Below are 15484 nucleotides of genomic sequence, written 5' to 3'. Positions count from 1 at the left end.
TGTCCACCGGTTCCACTGTGGCCCAGCGTTCGATATCTGGACACTTGCGCGGCGAATTTTGGCGTTTCTTACTCGACAGATACCAGCTCAAATCGACGTCCACATGCTTTTCTACCCCGATAAGACTTTCTACCCCTCTGCCAAAACTCACTCTGTGAATTGGATCTGTGGCCACACGATCCGCTATCTTTTTACTTCTGGCGACAAGTCTACGCTAGGATATTGGACTTATCTCAACGAACGACACTGCGTCCTGATACGCAACCCACGCTATGAGCAATATTTTTCCGATTTCTTACGGAGCACCTTCGATGACCCACCTCGTAGCTGGAACGTCCAAGCCCTGAGAAGCTGAAAACTGTATTAACCGAACCGAACTGAATAGATCTGCTACCCAGAACCCACGCCTACACAATGAGAAGACACGTTTGGACGAGCTGGCATGCTGTAGGCGGAGACACTTCAGGAGCTCCTGTAAGAACTGGTCGTTAACTACACGTCGCACGACGACTTTCTATATAACAAAAAAAATAATAATAAAAAAATAAAAAAATAAAAAATAAATTAATTAATTAAAAAAATAAATAAAATAAAATAAAATAAAAAAGAAAACTTTTCCTTACTTATTCTTCATAATTTCTTCTTGAAGGAAACTGAAATTTGATTTTGGCTTTGAGAAACGTTTCTTTTTTTTTTTTTTTTTGTTCCAAAAGATTGCTTCTTCGTCATCAAGACGAAAGAGACTTTACTGCAAGGAGAAACCAGTATAATTGGAGTATTTGTTTTCTTTTGAAAAAAAAGAAAGTGGTCAGAGCATCTGCTCAGTGGGCAGGAGACCTGGGTTCGAGCACCGGTCCAGCACAAATTTTCGACTTTTCTCATTGATTTCAGTCACTGTCCGCCTATAGTCAACGTCTGTACTTCCTTCGTGTCTTAATTCATCATGGCTGATGGATCAAAATAGTGCCTGTTCCTTCAGACATATATTTAAAAAAACAGACACCACATGTGTATAAAACTGTACATAGTAGAAAAAAACTGAAGTTAGTTGTGGACTCAAAGTCCAGAAAACTAGAAAATTTAGCTATTACCTAACAAAAAGTAACTACGTAAGGTTTTTTTATTGTACGTGTAATCTAAATAATGCATCTTCTGAAGAGCTGGTCATGAAGAATGACGCCAGTGCCGTTTGAGGTCCAATGTGTTAGTATGGGATACTACGACCTCCGGCATGGCTCGCATAGTACTTAGATATTCAGTGGCCCTTTTTAATCGCGAGACGACGCTTTTGGATGCAATATTACTGTGGCCACAGTAGTAACGCTTTGACGCGTTTCGAGCCATCCATCTGCTCTTCATGAACGTAAGCGCTCAAATAACGTCTTGCAGACGTGTTGCCACAAGGGATGTCACATTAATCGGTTCCAGAAGTTCAAATGTGTGTGAAGTCCTAAGGGACCAAACTGCTGAGGTCATCGGTTCCTAGACTTAAACACTAACTTACGCTAAGAACAACACACACATCCATGCCCGAGGGAGGATTCGAACCTCCAGCGAGTGGGGTAATCGGTTCTACATACAGAACGTTCGTGCATAGGCTTTGCTGAAGTTAACACGTCTAACCCTCTGAATTTCCTTTTATTACCGTTGGCCGGGCATTCCATAGCAATTGTCGGTTGTTCCGCAGCAATTGACAGTTGTTCCACTGCAAATGTCGGTTGTTCCTTTTAAATCGTCAAGCAACGCAATAGTGTTGCATTGTACATGGTGTGGATGGGCAGGACGAGTTACTATCTGCACAAAGTTTCACAGAGCATCAGAACAAGTGCTTGTGCAATCGAGCAGCGAGTCTACTTCCTGTGTAACTGAAGACTTGGACGTAACAAAGTGGAGGTCGTTTCGTCATGCCATTGCTCTCCTACGGACGTTATTTATGCTTGTCTCTGCAACCACAAGCATAGAGTAAAAGAAGTTTGTGGTTTCGCTGAGACTATATATGCTTTATTCATCACTACTTGACGATTTCAAGCAGAGGCTCATTTTGAAGTGTACTGTTACCGGTAACCTAGTATCATACCATCTTCGGTAACAGAGGTAACTGTGCTCGCTTCGGCAGTACATATTCTAAAACTGCACCGGTACAGAGACGATTGACATGGCACCTGGTCAAGGCTGCCACGCAAAATCGTGAAGCATTCTGCTTAAGAAAAGAGAAGGAAAAGTAACTCACACACGCCTGTACGGTGGGGCTCGATTCGTAGTAGCTATTCGAATCTCAGGGGGGGCCGAAAGTTCTGCAGGTGCTATTAATTCTTTTTTTGTTAAGGAGAATTTTCTTTATTTCTTATTGCCTTTCTGTTGAGTAATTTGATATAATTTTCCCCCCACATCATCTCTTTCTTTTTCTTGTTCTTTATTCCTTATCTTCAAGTGTGACACTCTGACTACTGGTGTAAACACCTAAATGGGTGAACCAGTTGAAATAGACCAGAGCGGATGGCATCAATAGACAGTGTGTGGAGAGTACGAATTATCTTGAGATCTGTATGCAACGGATTGCGCGTAAGACGTGAGTCGCCTTGGAATCCGTCCGAAATGTGTTAAATGGTGCACAGAAAACACAAACTGAAGAGTGGCTCACTGGAGGTGCGTCGTTATGGCCCAACAATTGGTGATTTTTGCTTGTTTTCAAATGATGCAAGACATCTAGTGCACGGAACGGACTCCCCAATGTGCCCCATGTGTGACGGGTGTAGTTCAGGCCGGAGGGGAATGTGTGATGTTATTGAGGTGTTACTCATACAGTATGATAGGCTCACTCATTTAGATTACCGTGATCATGAGCTGGATGTTCATTTCAACATTCATGATGAGTATTCTGTGGACACTTCCTTCCAAGATGACAACAGTCGTCTTCACAATATAGGGCAGAGGCTTTTCTTTGATCTACAAGAAAGCGTGCAGAAGCCGCGACTGCAGCCTTGTCCAGTCTCCTGACAAATGATGATGATGAGGTCCCATACTCCGAGGAACGTAGGGGACGATGCGAAAGACCCACACCGCCGTACTAGGCAAGGTCCTATCGGAGGTGGTTTTCCATTGCCTTCCTCCTACCGTAATGGGGATGAATGATGATGATGAAGACGAAACAACAACACCCGGTCATCTCTAGGCAAAAAAAAAACCCTAACACCGCCGGGAATCGAACCCGGGACCACGTGCGCGGGAAGCGAAAATGCTACCGGAAGGCACGAGCTGCGGACTCCTGACAACTAGGGAGTAGTTAAATAAAATTTCATTTAATTTTCCGATCGCAGATTCAGATTGCTCGTAAAATTGTGGATCTAATCACAATGGTGACGTGTTGCTCCGATTATTAATTCAAAAGAAGATGAAATTAAACGGTGAATAAATAATGTTAGATAAATTTTCCCCATCAATCAGAGACCACCGTGGGCTTGGCTGAACAGATAAGTATTGTCTCGTGGGACGGAGTAGTTTTCCGGAACACTTATTAATTATTCATAATAATTTACAAGATGGCGAATTTCTGCACAGGATTCCGAGCCGTTACTCTGAATTTTAAGTCATGGTTACCTCGGGGCGCAAGGCTACCAGTCCTACCGGCCTTCGCGGGATTGGGCGCCGTTTCAATTCTTTCAACATCTGAAATGGGCGCCAAGCTATCGCTGGCTGGAGTAAATCGTAACTATCTTCCTTGTTGGGTTAGCTAGGAGGCCAACGGCCTTGCCGCAGTGGTAACAACGGTTCCCGTCAGATCACCGAAGATAAGCACTGTCGGGCTGGGCTACCACTTGGATGGGTGCCTAACCATCCGGTCTGCCGAGCGCTGTTGGCAAGTGGTGTGCACTAAAGGCCTGGCCAGACAGAATGCGGCCTGGCCGTCCGGCCTGTGGCCTTGAGCCGCAGCCTGCAGGCCGCACTGTTGAATCTCTCGTTACTGTATGGCGGCGGTCACACAGAGTGCGGCTCTGACGCACCGGCATACGGCCTGCCGCACCGGCCGCCGCCGGGTTGTCACAGATTACAGATTCGCCGCAAGCCGGAGCGGCTGCTCTGTTGGCGCATTCAACTGCTCTGCTATCGCACTGGAAGCGGCGGCATGAGGCAGTTTTTGTCTTGCAGCTCGTAGTGCACGCATCATGGACACAGAAAGACTTACAGAGGAGGTGAGAGAATACAACTTTTTGTCTGATACACGCTATTCTGATTTGGAGGTAGAATACTTCTGCCCTCGATATACTCTTGGTAGAAATCTGAATTCTCAGAAATAGTGTTGTCACTGTGACGTCCATAGCTTCCAATATCAACTACCGTAAACACCGTAGTATGGATCAACGATCGCCAGGAGAACTTGCTAAAAGAACTGTTTGTAACAGAAGAACTGGGATCCACTATCCTTCGGGCATTTTAACCTGATAGGCTTTCCGTCTATGCTTCCAAGGCAGTCCGGAAACCTCCAAAGTTCTAGAAATCCTCCTTCAGATTTCTTCCACATCTCTGTTGTAGGAGTATGTAAATACTTGGCTGTAGAACAGTCCATATTGCCTGGCACAGTTATTTCACAATATCTGAGACTGTTGAACGTCCTAACCGAAAAGAGAAACCTATGGTCTGGTGACTGTCGCCTGTAGTCAAGTATCTGGAAAAGATTAAAATCTGTTATGCCAATAGAACGAATGGATAAGTTAACGACCAAAGATATGTTTGTTTAAATTCAATGACAATGGTATGAATGCAATGAAACAAAACAATCTATTAAGTACAAAGTTCTCTCTAGCGGGACATACGGAACTAGATGTTACTATCGTTTGCTGTATTCGTAAACACTGCAATAAATTTATCACTCCACTCGTAACTACGTTGTGGGATAGCACTTTCTTCCGCCGAACCTTTCATATGATACAGCAAAACTGAAATGGAATAATTTATGTGACTTCTGTTTGAAGCACAAAGAGGCCACAAACGGTAAAACTTACCTCAAACAAATAGTTAGCCTGTGCCTTGTATCAATTGGCTTTCTCCAGTTCGTTGTGCACTTCTCGGTGCTACCTTTTTATCGGGCTATGCATTTCCTCGAAACATTCTCGCGACATACGAAAATATTTGAAGAACCTATCTTCGTCAGACTCTTAGATCAATACACAGACGATGGTATTCTCCTAAGCTTTCTCTCTTGCTATTAATGTCGTGTACCCAACATCTGTTCTTAGTGCCATTTCGTATCGCTAGTGCGAGCTACTCATTTCTGCAATAAAAAAATAAATAAATAAATAAACTCGCACAAAGATAACGCGTCCCGTGTGAGGATTCCAAATCGTCTAACGCCAAGACAATCGCGCTACGCATGCAAGCTCAATAATGGGGTTCGGCCCCTTCCACAGTGTAACACAGCTAACGCATCAAGAGTCGCTGCGGCCGGCCGTTGCCTGTGTGGCGTCCCTGGCCGCTGACAGTTCCGGCCCACCGCTGCGCCGTCCGTCGCAGCGGCAGGCCGGATTCTGTGTGGCCAGGCCTTAAGTCCTTGTGAAGTAGCGGCTCCGGCCTCGTATACTGACATACAGCCGGGAGAGCGGTGTGCTGACCACATGCCCCTCCATATCCACATCCAGTGACGCCTGTGGGCTGAGGATGACACGGCGGCCGGTCAGTACCGTTGGACCTTCCAAGGCCTGTTTTTAGGTTGACCGTGGGATCCTGTTTCAGCCATTGGACGACTACTATGGTGTGACGTTGACAGAAAGTGACCGGAGATGCTTTTCCCCCCCCCCATCAGTTGCAGTTTGTGGTCAGAAGCACTTCGTGATAGCACTAGCGCGGGTGTCGCCGCCGGTTTCATATCTGCGTGACTGTATCCCATACGTCGTAGCAGTGATGGACAGAGCAGCAAGTGTTAGCACTGCCTTTGTTCAGTAATATACGACCCAGTCACTGCCTATGTTCGACGTTAACGTGCAATAACCACTCACAGACGGTAGGTGGCAGCAGTAGCAGTGGAGAGTAGATGAAGGGCGTCGGCGAACGTGGAAACCAGTGCAGTTGTTGTAATGCGAAAACGGAGCGATTTACCTGACGTCCAAAAAGGCATGATCATTGACTTTCGGGTCAAAGGTGGAAGACTTTCCGAAACGGCTAAGCACGGAAAATGTTCTCTGCCGCTGTGGTTAAAGTATACCGTGTGTAGCAAAATGACGCCATGGAACGTTAATCGAGAAACCTAGTGCAGCTGGTCACGGCTCTGGAGTCTTCATGGCTCCTCATCTCTGTCAAGACCAACCAGAACCTCATTGGCTCTCTGCCTGCACATCTCGCAGCGGCCCGAGTTGCAAAAGATAATTATTCAGACTTTTGTCAGGTGGTCACATTAATGTGACTGGACGGTTTATTTTGTGTTTGATTTGTACACAGTTGTAACGAGAGGTGAGCTCCACAGTGGTGCAGTTACTGTCGTCACAGGAAAGCTGATATGATTAGTGAACAAGTTAACACAATAACCAGAAAATCTACTTATCTTTCTACAGGCATATGAAGACTCTTTACAAATAATGCAGCAAGAATCAGAGTCCAGCAATATCAACAAGGTTGGGGCTCGCTGTACTAACTACGAACGATGGTGTCCTATCAAAGAGGCTCCAAGTACAAGTGGGTTGATTGGCTGCCACTGGTTGTCATATGTAGCGGCGGTAGAGGCCGCTCGTGGTAAGGAACTGCTGGAGACGTGAATCGGGGTATGCATCATTGGCTCCACCAGATCTCGTGTGACCACCATCGACGTCAGACGAAAACATTGAAGTTCCGTTCCCAACTTTGACGCCATTGGGGTGGTACAGATATGTGATACCACAGTTTACATTCACGCTTATTTCGGTTGTGATTTGTTAGTGGTTCTCCAGCTAGCATCTTGAGCGATAGTCCCGACGAAGCTATTCATGTTCCCACGACGAATAGTTTGTGCTTCCCCTGCCTGGACTTCATTCGACGCAGACCTCTTGGGTGTTAATTACTTGGAGTGTAATTATCAGTATGCGCCAACCCCCTCTCTCACCCTAAAAATGAGCTGGACGACTTAATCATATTTTATTTCATCTACTTTTGTCTCGAGCTGCAGCAAGATGGTTTCATGCCAGGTTATTGCCTAAATTGTATGTAAAATAACCGCAAAAAGAAAGTAACATGTTTCCTCGCATTTCTCGTGTTTACGGTCAATATATCCGAATTTTTTACGAGATCTGTTTGTCTTTCGGTCTGTAGCATTCTTCTGTTGCTTCATATCAAAAAGTTTTATTTAGCTGCCAGAAATATCTGCTAGACAAGAAGGACATTGGAAGGTGACACTAATTATTCCAGCTATTAGGGAATCAGGTACAGACTGTTACATTAATTCCTCATCCATCGATTTATCGGTGTAGTATCACCTACAACAGGGCTGGACGTGACGGAAAACCTGGTTTAACGAACACTCACCCCACCTCGACTGCACCGCTGTTTCACCCCGTTCTAATTCCTTAGAAAATGTTTGGGCTGCCTGGAACAGTGAGCGAAACATAGCGGTCAGCATCCCAGCAATTTGGAAGCTCTGCAGGATCGAATAATCAACGAGTGGCTTCGACGGAAAATGCTGTTCCTGAAGGTGGTTCAAATGACTTTAAGCACTATGGGACTTAACATCTGAGGTCATCAGTCCCCTAGACTTAGAACTACTTAAACCTAACTAACCTAAAGACATCAAACACATCCATGCCCGAGGCAGGATTTGAACCTGCGACAGTAGCAACAGTGCTGTTCCGGACTGAATCGCCTAGAACCGCTCGGCCACAGCGGCCGGCGTACCTGAAGAAATTGTGGACTATCTTCCTTACCGAATTGAAGCCATCATCAAGTCTGTGTGCTGTGTTAAACGGTATTAGCGTGAAGTCTGCTGGGGTGATTAATTTTCGTGTCTGCCGTTCTTATGTAGTGTCGTAATTTTCAACAATGCACTCTGACGTAACGTAACGTAACGTTGCCTAGCACCAGTCCTGAAGACATTCTTTTCGGAGAAAGATCAGTTCGGGAAGTGCACTCTCGAGGAAATATTCTAAAGAGTCTTCAGGGGTCTAGTGAAGCAGGGGATACAACCCGTCGGCTTTGACCAATGACGTCATAATTGGCCAGAGAGTATTTATTGCACAGATGAAAGAGCTGACGAGACTGTTCAGAAACAAAGGAATGCGAGAGACGACATATATCAAGGCAAGTAGTATTTTCACGTTAAGGATATCGCATGTTTGTTTCGTATTATTTCTGTTGAAGATGAAGGGGAAAATTGGATAGAAATATTGGTAGCATAGAATACTTTACCTCACATATACACGGGTTGTATCTCGAACCTCATTCGAACTGTACGGATTACAAGTTTAGCGTAAGTCGGTTTCCTCGTTTTCGTTAGCATTAGTATCCTGTTGTTCAGATGAACTATATAGGTCAACTGAAGCATGGGATACAAATTTTACATGTGTTGTTTCTTTCGCCTCCGCTACCACTAAAAGTATGTTCTTGCGTAGATAGTAGTACTACCGATGGCAGATAGAGCTAAGCACGTAATATTTGTATCCCATGCTTCCATTGACCTACATATATGTACACTGCTAACGAAAATGTGGAAATGGACGTTGTTACATTTGCAGCCTGTACCTCAGTTGAACTACGTGAAGAGGCAATAAGACGACACGTATACAATTTGTATCCCATACTTCACTATGGGGTACAGTTTTTTTTTTCGCCTTCGATGCTAATAGTATCGACTGAAAGTTATAGTTTTGATCACAGCAGTGACAATAGTAATTCTTTAGTTGAGCTGTATAGCTATACACAACATTTGTATCCTGCTCTCCAGTTCACATTTATAGGTAAATCTCATCAATGTTGCATATGTCGTTCTTTTCGAATAGGTCAAATGAAGGACGAGATACAAATTTTAGTTGTGTCGGGTGTTGCGCCTTTAATATTGCTAGTACAGATTCGAAAAAATCGTACTGATAGTAGTGCTAGGAAACGAAAGAAGGACGACAGCTGCGAAATTTCTATTACGTACGGTACTGGAGTATACGAAAACATACGTAATGGACTTTTGAACGAGCAATATGTTTGGGGAATACTACTCCTCCATGAATATTTGTCTAAGTGAGTTTGAAGTGTGGAACTCCGGCGTTTCCCCTTCCCTACAACAGATTTCACACCTAACCAATAAGCCCTCTATGCTATTTGTGCAAGCCCCTGTGGGTAATGATCTGAACTCAGTATTGTGATTAAGTACTAGATGCTGATAACCCCATTCCCCTAAATCCCTATGTGAAGAAAAACCATCTGAAATTACAATGGAACCCTCTGCAACGTGATCGTCAGTTAAGCTGACCGAAACTTCCTTCCGTCCTTCCTTCGACTGGGTACTACTTTAAACATTACATCGTCACACTCTTGTCCTGGAACTACAGCCCCCCAAACCCATAATCCCACCGGAGGTTGCCCCCCTGTTGTACTTCCTTTTGCCAAAATGCGTCTCGTCAATTTCAACCATAACACCCGCCCCCCGCCGCCAACGGCCCCCTATATTTCATGTATTCCCCACAAACTTCCCTGCAAAAAGAGTACCAATAAACAACTGTACGCTTACCCACATGACATTCATGGACACACAGCCACACAGGATATCTCAAACACCAACAGTACGGGATTTTCATAATGTCTCTCTAGGCGAGCTTAGATTTTTCGAACCATGTCCCTCGTCTAATGGACCGCCATAACCGATCTTTGCTGCAGCGCCATACGAGTAAGTCGTGAGTACGGCGACGAGATACACTTGTGAGGTGCATTTGTTCGCCGCACTCACGACATCGAACATACTCGTAAATGAGCCCACACATTTGTAAAAAGCAAATCGTGGGCAACATGTCTACGCCCGTAGCCTCTCTCCAATCATCCACGTTCATCGGAACACATAACCTACAAACGAAAATGATATACTAAAAATTTTCATAATGTCTCTAGGCGAGCTTAGATTTTTCGAACCACGTCCCTCGTCTAATGGACCGCCACAACCGATCTTTACTGCAGTTCCATACGCGTAAGTCGTGAGTACTACTAAAAATTATCCTAAAATAAGAAACTAATTGTCCAAATTACCTCAATATCACTAAGAATGAAATTAAGTGCCGAATGAAATGCAAACAACCAATTATTTAAATAAATGCACACAAAGAATATTTTGAGCAATATGTAGCGATGTCTTTTAAAATCAGATTCAATTATTTTAATGTACAATGATAGCACTTATCCGGAACACAGAACTGTTTTATTATCTATGGCTGAAAGTGAAGACATTATTATCTATGAGTAATGTATGACGTTATTGGTCAAAGCCGACGGGTTGTATCTCCTGCTTCACTAGACCCGTCTTCAGGGTCCAACAGGAACTACAAGCTTGGCGGACGAAGGTATTCACATTATTCTTCTATTACAATCTTCATATTAATAATTACGAGCGAAATTTGACGTGGTAGCGCTGCGTTGCAAATTTCGAAAAAATATGGAGTAATGAATTGTCAGAATGAATCTCCCACGCTGATTTGAAATTTCCTGGCGGAGTAAAACTGTGTGCCAGACTACGAATCGAACCCAGAAGGCAAGGTTACGTATCCGAATCATGGTCCGACACACAGTTGTAATCTGCTAGGAACTTCCAATGAAGCGCCGTAGGTATATCTGTTTGACTAGCTGTCTTTCTTTGAAATGTGCACTTACAGTTTATACTATCTCTCGCTGCATTATTTACGATTTCAGTTATATAAAATCTGACGCAACAAACTTAAGGCTGCGTAAGACGATCCAACAGGTCTGCCAAAGGAACCGCCTACACTGTGATTGTTCATCCCCCGCCGCGGTACCAGTGTGCAATATGGGATCCTTATCAGCCAGACTGATGGAGAACATCGAAAATGTGCAAACAAGGGCAGGTCGCTTTGAATTATCGCGAAACAGGAGTGAGAATGTGGCAATCATTGAAGCAAAGACGTTTTTCGTTGCGGCGAGATCCTTTCACGGGATATCAGTGACAAACTTACTCTTTTGAATGCGAAAATATGTTAATGACGACAACATACATGGGATGTAATGATCATCACAGTAAAATATGAGGAATCAGAGCTCATAAGGAAAGATTTAAAAGCGCATTTTCCCCACACGCAGTTTGAGAGTGGAGCGGTAAAGGAATAGCCTAAAGGTTGTTCGCAGTACCCTCTGACTTGAATTTAAGTGTGAACTGCAGACTATTCATACAGATATAGGTGTAGGGCAGTTGTTAAATGGCACAACGCCTACTAGAATAGACGAATTACTAAATATGGGTTCAAATGGCTCTGAGCCACTATGGGACTTAACATCTGAGGTCATCAATCCCCCAGACTTAGAACTACTTAAAGCTAACTAACCTAAAGACATCACACACATCAATGCCCGAGGTAGGATTCGAACCTGCGACAGTAGCAGCAGCGCGGTTCCGGACTGAATCGCATAGAACCGCTCGGCCACAGCGGCCGGCGTACCTGAAGAAATTGTGGACTATCTTCCTTGCCGAATTGAAGCCATCACCAAGTCTGTGTGCTGTGTTACACGGTATTAGCGTGAAGTCTGCTGGGGTGATTAATTTTCGTGTCTGCCGTTCTTACGTAGTGTCGTAATTTTCAACAGTGCACTCTGACGTAAATCGCTTCGTGACGTTGCCTAGCACCCGTCCTGAAGACATTCTTTTCGGAGAAAGATCAGTTCGGGAAGTGCGTTCTCGAGGAAAGATTCTAAACAGTTATCAGGGACCAGCAGGAACTATAAGCTTGGCGGACAAAGGTATTCACTTTATTCTTCTATTCCAATCTTCATATTAATGATTACGAGCGGAATTTGACGTGGTAGCACCGCGTTGCAAAATTCGAAAAAATATGGAGGAGTAATGAATTGCCAGAATGAATCTCTCAAACTGATTTGAAATTTCCTGGCGGATTAAAAGTGTGTGCCAGACTACGAATCGAACCCAGAAGGCAAAGTTACGTTCCGAGTCATGGTCCTACACACAGTTGTAATCTGCTAGGAACTTCCAATGAAGTGCCGTCGGTATCTCTGTTTTGGTAGCTTTCTTTCTTTGAGATGTGGACTCACAGTTTGTACTATCTCTCGCTGCATTGTTTACGATTTCAGTTATATAAAATCTGACGCAACAAACTTAAGGGTAATTTCCAAGAATGATACCATATCGAAGTCGAGAGGTCCAAACGATACATATCGAACGTGCGATCGTAAATCGATCATACGTCTCTGGTGGCGGGAGTTATGAGTATGTTTACGGTTGTCACTACAGCAACGACAAAAGAAGAGCGTTACCAAAATACTTGTAATTGCAAAGGAGACGACTTACCTTACCCATCGTCGGTGTTGTCATCATGTGAAAGTCCATTACGGTGGTCTGGATGTATAATTTGGAAGAGTCGAACCATGTATTCTTCCGGATATTCGTTCGTTTTGCGCACAGTCCGCAATTGTAAATGTTTTTTCAGCATCGAAACTGTTCTTACGAAGTTTTACACACTTCGCACCACCACATCTACACAGTCCCTTCTTTCCTCGTCCGGTAGTACTCCATATTTGCGACGAAAGTCGAATAGTTTTCTACACAGTATAAACATGGAATTAGATTTTTCCATGTGAGAGAATCCGCCGAAGAAACGTCAAGAACACCAGACGCCCCACTCACTAACGACGTAAATCGTCTGGGATTCCGTAGCAAGTCACAAATAATTTGCGGAGGTACGTAATTTAGAGCAACTAAGGGAAGGGCGGAACACAGATAAAAATGACGATCACAAATAATTGGTCACAACACACACCCCCAGTGTCGCATGATCGATTTGCGGTCGCACGTTCGATATGTATCGTTTGGACCCCGCGACTTCGATAGGCAGTCATTCTTGGAAATTACCAACTTAAGGCTGCGTAAGACGATCCAACAGCTCTGCCAAAGGAACCGCCTACACTGTGATTTTTCATCCCCCGCCGCGGTACCTGTGTGCAATATGGGATCTTTATCAGCCGCACTGATGGAGACCATCGAAAATGTGCAAAGAAAGCAGGTCGCTTTGGATTAACGCGAAACAGGAGTGAGAATGTGGCAATCATTAAAAACAAAGGCGTTTTTCGTTACGCCGAGATCTTTTCACGAGATTTCAATTACAATCTTACTCCTCTGAATGCGAAAATATGTTAATGACGACAACATACATGGGATGTAATGATCATCACAGTAAAATATGAGGAATCAGAGCTCGTAAGGAAAGATTTAAAAGTGCATTTTTTCCACTCGCAGTTCGAGAGTGGAACGGTAAAGGAATAGTCTAAAGGTTGTTCGCAGAGCCCTCTGACAGGCATTTATGTGTGAACTGCAAATTAGTCATACAGATGTAGATGTAGGGCAGTTGTTAAATGGCACAACGCCTACAAGAATAGACGAATTACTAAACACTGCTGAAGTCTCAGTACACAGTAATGAGCAACTACATCGACTATCGAGCATCGCCAGTGACGAAATAAGCAAAGCTATAACGAACACAGGAGGAGGACCTCACGGAGTCACACTCCGTCATCCCAGATTAATACCACACAAATAATAGTCCCGCAATTAAGGTCTATGCGATTCAGCAACAAAGATGGAGAGCACATCGGTCTAGCAGAAGCAGGCAAAAGGCAGAATGATTCTGAAACCACCGAAGCAGAACGTCACCTTCTACCGGCATATCACGTTCTTATCCGTCATCGGCAAAATACCTGAAAATTTCATCAAATACAACCCAAACACTGTGCAGAAACGCTGAATGTCATACCAGCAGGACAAGTAGGTTCTAGACGCAACCGTAACACGATCGACCTTATAATGACGCTCGTGCGTAGGAATGCAAAGGCTTTAGCAATGGAGATGCAGCCACTACGAGGATATTCGACATCGAAAGGCCTTTGACAATGTCTGTTGTATTAGTCTGTAATGCAACAGCATTCAGTTCAGCGTCCCTCAGAAACTAATAAATCTTGCGAAGAGCATTATTTGCAACCGACAAACGAAAGTACAGATAGGCAATAAATCGTCCATCATTTTCGTATATCAGTTGGGTGTACCCCAGTACTAAATCCTTGTCACCTGTGTTTTACAGCCTATACACAGTCAGTATACCAAAATCAACGGGCCTGAATGAAAATCTAGAAATCTAGCCCCATGTGCTCACGATACCGCTTTCTGGTGTCATGCTCCTACAGTTGAAGTCCCAGCTGCGAAGACCAACCGTTACATCTTTGTATGGAAAACGACCAAATCCATCCAAGTCGCAACAGAAACTTGGTCCAATATAAACAGCGAAACCTTGCAGGTGCAGCAGTTAATCAACATCGGAAGATAATAAGATCGTAGAACAAGGCTCTTGGTATCGCTTAATGTTAAATTTTCTATTTTATGTACTTTTTCCTCTGAAACTGTTATACTTATAACTTTGAAATTTTGGTAGCTGTTTTCAGCATATATTGTTAGCTCACTGAACTAACACCATTTTTTGTTGGTATAAAATTTATGAATTTTTACCGCTAAGCTATTTTTTAATGGGAAAAATTTAACATAAATTTACCTGGTTGAGAGAATAAGCCAGTTTTTGTCATTATTCTAGTTCAGTGTCCTCTCTTAACTGTTTTATAGCATTTCTGAAAAATTAAATGTTATTGGTTTAGTGGTTAGTGAGATAAGGGTACATGTAACACTAAAAATGTCAAATTCTAGAAAATGCGATTAAAGTAATGTGTTATGAAAATTCAGAAACACCTCTTACCCTATTATCAAAATCGTTCAACAGAGTAATCAGGGTCACCCTCTGGTTCTTCTTCTTCTTCACCTACAGGCTTTCTTGTTCTTGCCACCCTTTCTTTTTTGTATTAATTTCAGCTGCATACTGAGACTTCCTAACCCGCATTTTGTCCAGAAGCGTTAATATCGTGAACAATGTCAAGCCTTTCCATGACCTTTATCCTACCCACATAACCATCACTGAATGAGATAACAGAATCACTGACTTCCAATTTCAAAGTTTTTATCGCAACAAACACATTCTTAGGTACACGAGTCTATATGAGGTTGTTGAACGACCCGTTCTGATTCTGGGAAGACATTTTCTGAGATCAGGATGCCCCAAGTCCCTATATATCCTTTTAATTGCTTTCATAACAGCGAGTGGGATAGAACTTTTGTGGTGATAAGGATCTCAAGTAGCTTGAGCTTTTCAGTATTTGGGCCATGACTGAGGACCGTCTGGACAAGCAAAAGGAAGAGGATTATTATCAATCGATGACTGAAGTAAATATGTTGCCCATACAGCTTGTCTCTTACCATAGTACTGTTGAAGTTCAT

At 43.6% G+C, this 15484-nt stretch overlaps 1 non-coding gene across 1 annotated transcript; it reads left to right on the top strand.

Moving 5' to 3' along the window:
• Nucleotides 1-2100: 2100 nt before the first annotated feature.
• LOC126163356 (U6 spliceosomal RNA) lies at nt 2101-2207 on the top strand. The gene has a single exon (XR_007535242.1). It is a non-coding gene; the product is annotated as a U6 spliceosomal RNA (small nuclear RNA).
• The last annotated feature ends 13277 nt before the right edge of the window (nt 2208-15484 follow it).

The sequence above is a fragment of the Schistocerca cancellata genome, chromosome 2, assembly GCF_023864275.1.
Source record: "Schistocerca cancellata isolate TAMUIC-IGC-003103 chromosome 2, iqSchCanc2.1, whole genome shotgun sequence".
NCBI classification, from domain to species: Eukaryota; Metazoa; Arthropoda; class Insecta; order Orthoptera; family Acrididae; genus Schistocerca; species Schistocerca cancellata.
Note: the sequence above shows the minus strand (reverse complement) of the source record. Positions and strands in the feature narration are given on the sequence as shown.